Consider the following 11026-nt stretch of genomic DNA (forward strand, 5'->3'; position numbering starts at 1 on the left):
TCAACAAGAGAGTGACAATGTCACCAAATAATTTCACACATTGAAGCGAGTGTAATAAAACCTTGACCATTTTAATAACTATAAGTGAACTTCAACCGCTGATGCCAAACACCACCAACAAACAGTGAAAGAAGAGAAGATATTTAAATTTCTTGTAGACCTGAACGTGAAACTAGATGAAGTCAGAAGAATTATTGGAAGAGCAATCCTACCCTCAATTGGAGAAGTATTTGCTAAATTTAGAAGAGAGAAAATCCGTAGAGATGTAATGATGGAAAAGGACAAGACTGAACAGATTTTTTAAAGTCTAATACACTCTTAATGGCACCTGCTGCACTTAAAAGTTCATCAAATTAGAAGTACTCTTTCAATCTTTGGTGTGACCACTACAATAAATCTCGTCATATCCGAAAAACCTACTGAAAGATTAATGAAAATCAGCACATTTTAAAAGCAACAAATTTGGTCCCAAAATACGTTCTACTCCAACTACTCATGAGGTTAAAAAATCATCATTGAGTAAAGAACAAGTTAAGCAGCTCATAAGGCAGTTAAAATTTAGTTCTGTGTTTAGTATTCCTAGTAATTTTTTTGTTCAAACAAGTAATTTTAGTAATTTTATGTCTTTTAACTGCACTTCGAACTTCAATTCACCATAAATTATCGATTCAGGTGCATCTGATTATATGACCAGCCTCTCTTTTTGATTCTTCTTATTTTGAAAATGAGAAAATTAGAGTTGCTAATAGTAGTTTTTTATCTCTTGCTGAAAAAGATACAATTAAATTACTCGAAAATATTGACTTAAGAACTATCCTATATGTACCAAAGTTTTTTTAATTTTTTTTATTAGTAAAATCTGTAAGGATTCTAATTGTATTGTGACATTATTTTATTCTCATGGTATTTTTCAGGACTGGATCTCAAAAAAATTGATTAGTAGTGCTAAAAAGATATGGATTCTATCATTTTAAAAATATTTCGAAGGATAAAGTAGTTCAAAGATTTAGTGGTATAAGTTCTATGCCTATAAGAAACTAAATAATGCTTTGGCACAATAGGCTAGGACATCCTAATTTTCATATCTCAAACGTTTATTTTTGAGTTAGTTTAAAAATAATGATTCTTCCTTACTTAAATGTGAAAGTTGTATTTATGCAAAGAGTCATAGAGTTTCTTATTACTCTCAACCTTATCATGCATCTAAACCTTTTTATTTGATTCATAGTGATGTATGGGGTTCATCGAAAATAACAACTCAATTTGAAAAAAAAGGTTCAATTATTCTATTGGTCCTTATAGTTTCGCAAAATTTTCAATTAGGTTCCTATACTTTTTTTTCTTTTAATTAGGTCCCTGCACTAATTTTTTTTTCAATTAAGTCCCTCTTGGCAGTAATTGGCTTAATTGTATAGGGACCCAACTAAAAAAAAATAGTGCAGGAACCCAAATAAAAAAAAAGTGTAGGGACCCAATTAAAAAAAATTAGTGCAAGGTCTCAATTAAAAGGAAAAAAAGTATAGAGACCTAATTAAAAATTTTACGAAACTATAGGGACCAACAGAGTAATTAAACAAAAAAAGAAATAGTTTGTAACTTTTATCGATGACCACACACAACTATGTTGGACCTATCTCATGCATGAAAAATCTAAAGTTTCTAAATTTTTTTAGTATTTTTCAATAATAATAGAGATAATTTTGACACAAAAATTGTAATATTAAAAAGTGATAATAACACTGAATAATTTAATAAAAATTTTGGTGAATTTCTTCAAAAAAAAAAAAAAGGTATTCAACATCAATCTACATACCCTAATATACCCCAACAAAATAGCATTACTGAAAAGAAGAATAAATATTTTCTTGAAGTAGCACATGCCATTATATTTGAGGGTAATGTTCCAAAATATTTATGGGGAGATTCTGTTCTAACAGCAGTCTGACTCATTAATTAACTACCCACGCATGTTAAATTACTGTACATCGTTAGATACTTTCAAAAAAAAATTTTTAACATGTAGATTGTATTTTGACTTATCTTTAAAAGTATTTGGTTGTACTGTATTTTTTCATACACCTTCATATCAAATTAAACTTGATCAAAGGACAGAAAAATATATTTTTATTGACTATTTCTCAAGTCAAAAGGGTTATAAATATTTCAATCCACATACATAAATTTCATATAAGTAGGGATGTTACTTTTTTAGAACATAAATTTTTTTTTCAGAAAAAATTTCTTTAAGAGAGTCTAATTGAATTTTTTTTTTGGCATGAACCTTGACTCACTCCTATCTTACATATTGAGGATACAACTTTCATAAATCAAACAAATTCTGAAATAATTGAAAAAAATATAGAAATAAATTCTAAAATTACGCAAGAATTAGTTGGAATCCAAACAAAAAAAAAATACCATAACTAGAAAAGAAGTTTTGATGTTATATTCGAAAATATCCCAAGAATACTAGAGACCAGCCCATCATCATCTATCTCCCAATCTAATCTAAAAACCTGAAAGATGGCCCAACTGTAATACCTCAAGAATTTTTAGGTAAATCTAAAGTTGCTACTTCTAATAATAACCTACCAATGGTCATTAGAAAAGAATTCAGAACTTACACCAAAAAGGTACTCAAAATCAGCACCAACGATCATATTTTCAATTATGTCTCTTACCAAAATTTTTTTCAAAATCATCAAGTCTTTACTTCTAAAATTTTAAATTTCTTTGAGTCTAATAACATAAAGAAAGTACTAGATGATACCAATTAGAAATTAGCAATGATAGAAGAGTAACATGCATTCAAGAAAAATGAAACTTGGGAGATTATAGACCTGCCACAGAATAAAAATTTGGTTGGTTGCAAGTGAATTTTCATCATTAAGTGCAAGGCTAATGGAAGTATAATGAGATATAAGGCTAAGTTAGTAGTTAAGAGATTTACACAATTCAATGGATTAGACCATCAAAAGATCTTTGCTCGAGTTGCTAAACTCAACTCTGTGCAAATTCTCTTATCTCTTGCTACAAATTACAACTGATCTTTATATCAATTGGATGTAAAGAATATTTTCTTGTATGGGGCGGGAAGTTAGAGGAAGAGGTGTTTATGAAATTTTTACCTGGATTTGAGGCTAAACTAGCAAGAAAAAAAGTTTACAAACTAAAGAAGTCTCTCTATGGATCGAAACAATTCCCAAGAGCTTAGTTTGAATGACTTGAAATGCTGGTGAAGGGGTTTGGTTATTGATGAGCGGATATTTTATACGCTTTTTGCCATCATTTTCATATAGTTTTTAGTATGTTTGTTTAAGTTTTATTAAGTTTTCATAAGTTTTAGGGAAAATTCACATTTTTGGATTATACTTTGATTTTGTGTATTTTTTTGCAATTTCAGGTATTTTCTGGCTGAAATTGAGGAGTTGGAGCAAAAGTCTGATTCAGAGGCAGAGAAAGCACTGCAGATGCTGTCAAGATCTGACCTCCTTGCACTCAAAAGAATTTTTTGGAGCTATAGAAGGCCAAATTGAGTGGTCTTAATGGCTATGGAAAGCTAACATCCAAGGCTTTCCAGATTATTTGAGAACTTTTACACTTTTAGGAGGATCGAACACTTCTAGCATATTTTCGAATTCCACATTGTATTTTTTATCAGTATGAGCCTCTAAACCTCCTAGGTTGAAGGAAGGAGCTCTGTTGAGTTTTATGGATTAATAAAATATTACTATTCTATCTTCAATATGTGTTTGATTCTCTATACTAAGATGTATCTTCGTTCTTCATCCTTATGAATGCGTTGAACTGACATAAGGTTATCTCATTCTACATGGGTTCAGAGTGAGTCTTTCATCGGACAATGATGAACCACTAACTTGATTATACATCTCTTAGACGGCTAATCCAAGGCTTCGTTGGGGACTTCTCGAGACACCAGTTCAGCCGAGGTATGGGGAGATTAGGGTCTTTGTGGTAAAGGCTATAACCAAAGGCGCAACATTCTCTGATCCAAAAGATTCGACCTTGTCTGTGGCGTTGAGTAGGATCACTAAGGATAATGATCACATACAGCCTAGGTCCGCACTAACCCTGGGGTTTAGATCTGGAGGAGTATTGGCGACCTCTCAAAAAAGGCGTTGATCACATACAGCCTGCCATTGAAGAAATCATTCACAGTTGGAGGAGACAATAAAACCGAATTGATCCAAAAAAATAAAGCATCTCCGAAGCCTTAACTATCTTCTTATCATTGCTTTCACCATCAATTGAGTAACGTTTTCTTTATTTTACTTTTATGCGCTTTAAACAACCAACCAAATTTTCTATCCGCTTGACTAAGATCTACAAGATAACCATAGCTTGCTTCAAATCACAATCCTCATGGAATCGACCCTGACTCACTCAGGTATTACTTGGACGACCCAGTGCACTTGCTGGTTCAGTTGTGCGAAATTTAATTTCGCGCACCAAGTTTTTGGCGCTGTTTCCAGGGATTGTTTGAGTTTGGACAAACTAACGGATTATTTTGTTGCTTAGATTAGGTATTATTTTTAATTTTGTTTGAGTTTTTTATTTTCTTTTTTTTTCGGAAAAAAATCAAAACTTTTTAAAAAAACTTTACTTTTCTTTATCAATCTTTATCTTTGGTTTGAGTCTTTGTTCTTGTTTGAGTCTTTTTTGAATTTCTTGAGTCTTTTTCAAAAAAAAAATAAATAAAAAATAGTGTCTTTTGTTTGAGTCTTGTGTCAATCTTTAAGTTTGGTGTCTTCTTATGTTTTTTCTTTTGAAATTTTTGAAATTGGTATTTTTGGTTTTCAAAATTTTTAAGTTTAGTGTCCTTTGCATGTTCTTGTTTTCTTTGAATTCTTTAAGTTTTGTTCTTGGTGTTCTTCTTGATCTTCAAAGTGTTCTTATTTTTCCTCTTGCTTTTATCTTAAAAGTTTTAAGTTTGGTGTCTTTTTGTTTGTTTTTCTCTTTCTTCATTAATTTAAAAAATAAAAAATATCTTTCCTATCTTTTGATTTAATTTTCGTAAATTACAACAAAATTTTCAAATTTTAATTTCAAAATCATTATCTTATCTTATCTTAGTTTTAAATTTCAAATTCAAATCTTTTCAAAAATAATATCTTTTTCAAATTACTATCTTATCTTTTTATCTTTCTTTAAAAATTCAAAAATCTTATCTTATCTTATTTCAAATTCAAATTTTAAAATTTAATTTTTAAAATTTAAAATTTAAATTTTCAAAATTCAAATTTCAAAAGCAAATCATTTTTAAAAATCAAATTTCAAATATTATCTTTTTCAAATCTTTTCAAATTCTTATCTTATCTTTTCTACTTTCAAATTTTAAGTTCAAATCTTTTTCAAATCTTTTCAACTTCTATCTTATCTTTTCTAATTCTAAATTTTAAATTCAAATCTTTTCTAATCTTCTATGTTATCTTGTTTTCAAATCTTTCTTAATTAGTTACTTGTTTTCTCTTTCTTCTTTTTCAAAACTTCCTAACTAATTCTTCTCTCTTCTAATTTTCAAAATGTCTTCTCAATTTCTCTCTCTTATTTTTTGAAAATTTATCATTTAATTTTCAAATCTTTTTAGTTAATTAATTTTATTTTTTAATTTAATTAATTAATAAAAATAAAAACAAAAATATTTTCTCTTTTTACTTCTAATTTTCGAATTTCTATCCCTCTTTTTTCGAATTCTTCTTCTCTCTTCTCTATCTTCAGTCTTCTTCTCTTTCTTCTTCACATCTCACAGGGAGTCCTCTGTTCTTGAACATAGAGCTCTCATTCTTCTTCTTTCTTATATCTTCTTTTTCTTGTTTATGACTAGGAACAGAGATAAAGAACCTCTCTTTAGTCCTGACCCTGAACCTGAGAAAACTCTAAGGAGGAGTTTACAACAAACTAAAGCACAACACTCCGGAAGAAACCTCTCAGAAAATTTCAAGCAAGAAGCTGAAGACATGGCAGACAATGCTAATAATGGAGGAGATGCAAGAAAGGTTCTTGGTGACTACACCATACCAACCTCTGATTTCTATGGAAGAAGTATCTCCATACCTTCCATTAGAACTAAAAACTTTGAGCTTAAACCTCAGTTAGTCTCTCTTTTGCAACAGAATTGCAAGTTCTATGGACTTTCACTAGAAGATCCACACCAATTCCTGTCTGAATTCTTGCAAATCTGTGACACTGTTAAGACTAATGGAGTGGATATTGAGGTCTACAGACTTATGCTCTTTCCCTTTACTGTTAGAGACAGAGCTAAAATATGGTTGGATTCTCAACCTAAAGAAAGCTTAGACTCTTGGAAAAAGTTAGTCAATGCTTTCTTGGCCAAATTCTTTCCTCCTCAAAAGATGAGCAAAATCAGAGTGGAAGTTCAAACTTTTAGACAAAGAGAAGGTGAATCCCTCTATGAAGCTTGGAAAAGATACAAAGAACTGATCAGGAGATGTCCTTCTGACATGCTCTCAGAATGGTTTATCTTAGGCATCTTCTATGATGGCTTGTCTGAGATTTCCAAAATATCATTGGACAGCTCTGCAGGTGGATCACTCCACTTGAAGAAAATGCCTGCAGAAGCAAGAGAACTCATTGAGATGGTTGCAAACAACCAATTCATGTACACCTCTGAGAGAAATTCTGTGACCAATGGGGTCCCTCAGAAGAAAGGAGTTCTTGAAGTTGACACTCTGAATGCCATATTGGCTCAGAACAATATCTTAACCCAGCAGGTCAATATGATCTCTAAGCATTTGACTGGAATGCAAGCTGCAGCTGGCAGCACTCAAGAAGCTTCCTCTGAAGTAAAAGCTTATGATCCTTACCAACCCACCATGGAAGAGGTGAATTACATGGAAGAACCCTATGGAAATACCTACAACCCCTCATGGAGGAACCATCCTAACCTCTCATGGAAGGATCAATAGAAGCCTCAGCAAGGCTTCAATAATAATCAAGGTGGAAGAACCCAAAATAGGTTCAACAACAGACCACCATTCCCATCTTCTTAGGGACATGTGGAGACTCCTAAGCAGAGCCTTTCTGACTTGGTAGCTATAGTCTCCAACCTCTCTAAGACCACTCATAGTTTCATAACTGAAACAAGATCCTCCATTAGAAATTTGGAGGTACAAGTTGGTCAACTGAGCAAGAGAATCCCTGAGACTCCTCCTGACACTCTTCCTAGTAACACTGAAGTAAAACCAAGAGAAGAGTGCAAGGCCATCACCACAGAGGATGAGGCCGAACCTAGAGAAACTCAGATGGCATTGAACGCCAGTGAGAAAGACCTCACTGGGCGTTCAACGCCCAACAGGCATCAAAGCTGGCATTGAACGCCAGTGAGAAAGTCCTCACTGGGCATTCAACACCCCAACTGGTAGGGAATCTGGCGTTGAACGCCAGTAAGGAAGGTCTTAATGGGCGTTCAACGCCCAACTTGGCAAAGGAACTGGTGTTAAATGCCAGTGAAGGGATGCATGATGGGTGTTCAACGCCCAAAGAACCACCAGAACTGGCGTTGAACGCCAGTAATGGCTTACTTACTGAGTGTTCAACACCCACTGAAGAAATTCCTATCCAAGAATTTAAGGAAGCCAAGGCTCATGTAGAGACCATAGAGGTTCCCTTGCATGCACTCCTGCAATGCATGAGTTCTGATGAATACTCATCCTCTGATGAGGATGAGGACACTAGGGAAGAGCAAGTTGCTCGGTACCTAGGAGCTCTCATAAAGCTGAATGCTAAGTTATTTAGTACAAAACCTTTGGAGGAAAAACCTCCAGTGCTTACCAAAGAATTCAATGCTTTGGTACAGCAGAAGCTACCTTAGAAGCTTCCGGATCCCAGACGCTTCCTAATTTCTTACACCATAGGCACCATGATGTTTGAGAAGGCTCTGTGCGACCTAGGGTCAAGTATAAACCTCATGCCATTCTCTGTAATGGAGAAGCTAGGAATCTTTGAGGTACAAGCTGCAAATATCTCACTAGAGATGGCAGATAAATCAATGAAGAAAGCATATGGCTTAGTAGAGGATGTATTGGTAAAGGTTGAAGACCTGTACATCCCTGCAAACTTCATAATCTTAGATACCGGGGAAGATGAGGATGAATCCATCATCCTTGGAAGACCTTTCCCAGCCACTGCCAATGTTATCATTGATGTAGCTAAGGGAGAACTAATTCTACAACTAGGAGAGGATCACATCTTGTTCAAGATGCCTCACCCCAACTCTCCCTCTGAAAAAAGAAAGATAACTGTGCAACACTTAGTGTTCCAACCATCTCTTTCAGTGCAAAGCTTTACTAAGCCCCCAAACATCAATTCTAAGTTTGGTGTTGGGCGGCCATCAACAAGCACTGAAAACAAAGGTACTAAGAAGAAAGTACCTAAAGGCTAGAAGGACAAGAAAGTCCCCACTAAAGGCCTCTCACCTGGCATGAGAGTTGTCTTCACCAAGAAATCAGTCATACCACATACAGTGAGTCGTGTCTTATCTCTAGAGCATATAGAGCTCATCTATGAGAAGATAGGAAGAAAGTTCACTATAAGAGACGAAATTCTGAGCCTATATCACTCTCTATAAGGAGCTAACCGTCAAGCTAGTGACGTTAATGAAGCATTTGTTGGGAGGCAACCCAGCCTTATTTAGTTATTTCTATTTCCTCTAATTTCTTAAGTTTGTTTTTCTTTAGTTATTTCTTTAGGTTCATGATCATGTGAAGCAGTCTGAACAGAGATAGAAAGGTTCAGCAATGAAAACAGAACACTCTGGATAGAGTGTCATGCTGGCATTGAACGCCAGCCACTGGCATAGCCTGGGCGTTCAACGCCCCAATTGGCAGCATAGCTGGCGTTGAACGCCAGCCAAGAGCATAGCGCTGGGCGTTCAACGCCCATGAAAGAAGGACAGGGAATCTAAATTCCCTAGCCTCTCAGGACCAGTGGGTCCCATAGCATCTTTACCTACCCCACTTCTTCCCTTTTACTTTCACTCTTCCCCATACATTCTTCCCAATAAACCCTAACCCAATCACATCCATATCATTTTTCCAAATCCATCATAACTCCTACCAACCCCCACCCACTTCAAATCAAACTTCCCTCCCATTTATCCCACCCATGACCGAACCCAACCCTAACCCACTTCTATAAATACCCCTTATTCTAACCTTTCATACGTACACATCAAACCCCCTTGGCCGAATTGCTTTCTCCCTCCTTCTTCTTCTATTTTCTTCTTCTTCTACTCCATTCTTCTCTTTTATTTATTTTTTTCTCGAGGACGAGCAAATCTTTTAAGTTTAGTGGGAGAAAAGCATTGCTTTTTGCTTTCCATTACCACTTATGGCACCCAAGGTTGGAGAACTCTCTAGAAAGAGGAAAGAAAAGGTCGTAGCCGCCACCTCTAAATCTTGGAAGATGGAGAGATTCATCACTAAAGCCCACCAAGACCACTTCTATGAAGTAGTGGCAGAGAAGAAGGTGATCCCTGAGGTCCCTTTTAGGCTTAAGAAGAATGAGTATCCAGAAATCCGAAGAGAGATCCGGAGAAGAGGTTGGAAAGTCTTAACCAATCCCATCCAAGAAATTGGGATCTTAATGGTGCAAGGGTTCTATGCTAATGCATGGGTCATGAAAAATCATGACATTAGTGTGAACCCAAATCCCAAATCATGGTTCGAGGGAGAATCTTGGATTTTAGTCCGAAAAGTGTGAGGTTGGCGTTCAACTTGCCTTTGATGCAAGGAGACCCACATCCTTACACTAGAAGAGTCAACTTTGATCAGAGACTGGATCAAGTGCTCTCAGAAATCTGTGTGGAAGGAGCACAATGAAAAAAGGGATTCTGACGTGGCGGAAATTGGCCAGAAAGTATTTGTTCAGGAACTTCCTTCTGAGCGAATCCCAGTTGGTAACAACCGCTTCAGGTTGAGTGTAGTACCACTTCCTCACCTTTCCCTCAAGAGAAAATGGGAAGACAATTAGCAGAATAGAAGTTTCATCTGCACCATGATGCCTAACAGTAGAACAGGCTGTCTGAAAATCCCTGAGGTGCTTTATAGGCTACTAAGCAGGTAAGCCGTGAAACTTAGGTATCAAGTTGATTAGCACAGTTTTCAGTTCAAACTCTGCAGCCAGATTTGGGTGACGCGCGTGATACGGTTGCAGGGTGAAGTATGGAGCTCCTGCTTCCTAGAGAGTAATCCTCCGGGACTCCGCCATATTACCTGCACGTAAATCAACTGAATCAGTAGTAGGGGAGCCTATTTTTTCCTCAAATGGTGGTTCAGATTTGCTCTCAGATAAGACTGGTGAATTGGCAATAACCACTTCACCACTCTCAGAGGCTAACCGATGCCGAGCTCGCCTAATAAGTGAAAGAGTTCTTTCAATTTTAGGGTCAAATGCGGCTAAGCTCAGATCAGGCAGCGAATGCGTCATTCAATGAAAGAAACATACAGCTCATGGTAATAAAATAAAATAAAAAATACAAATAAATAAATTCCAACCAATAAATTAGCACACTGTTGCAACTCGCCGGCAACGGCGCCAAAAATTGACATGGCGGAAATTAGCCGATTAAGAAATTGATGTAAGAAATACGTTGCGAGTACAGTTCTTAACCGACTAAAATCCGCTTATCAATTTAGAAAAGAGTTGTCACAAAATTAAGAACAAAATACTGGGAGTAAAAATCGCAGGTCGTCTCCCAACAAGTTGAAAAAAGAGTGTAGCTTATTGGTCAGAGGTTTTCTAAGAAATTTTTGAGTTTGAGAAACAGAAAAACAAATAATTGTAAATTGAAGCAATGGAAATTAACGAGAGAATTTATATAATTCAAATAAAAGCCTTGACCGGGAGAAGATTAATTGGAATTTCTATCCTTGTTGAATTTCTCAAGTGTAATAATAAAAGGGTGTTATTCTACTTGGTCATCCCTTATTTAATAAGGGAAAGTCAAGTAACTAACTAACCAACTCTATCACTCGAGTTCTAATCT

The sequence above is a fragment of the Arachis ipaensis genome, chromosome B04, assembly GCF_000816755.2.
Source record: "Arachis ipaensis cultivar K30076 chromosome B04, Araip1.1, whole genome shotgun sequence".
Classification (NCBI taxonomy): Eukaryota; Viridiplantae; Streptophyta; class Magnoliopsida; order Fabales; family Fabaceae; genus Arachis; species Arachis ipaensis.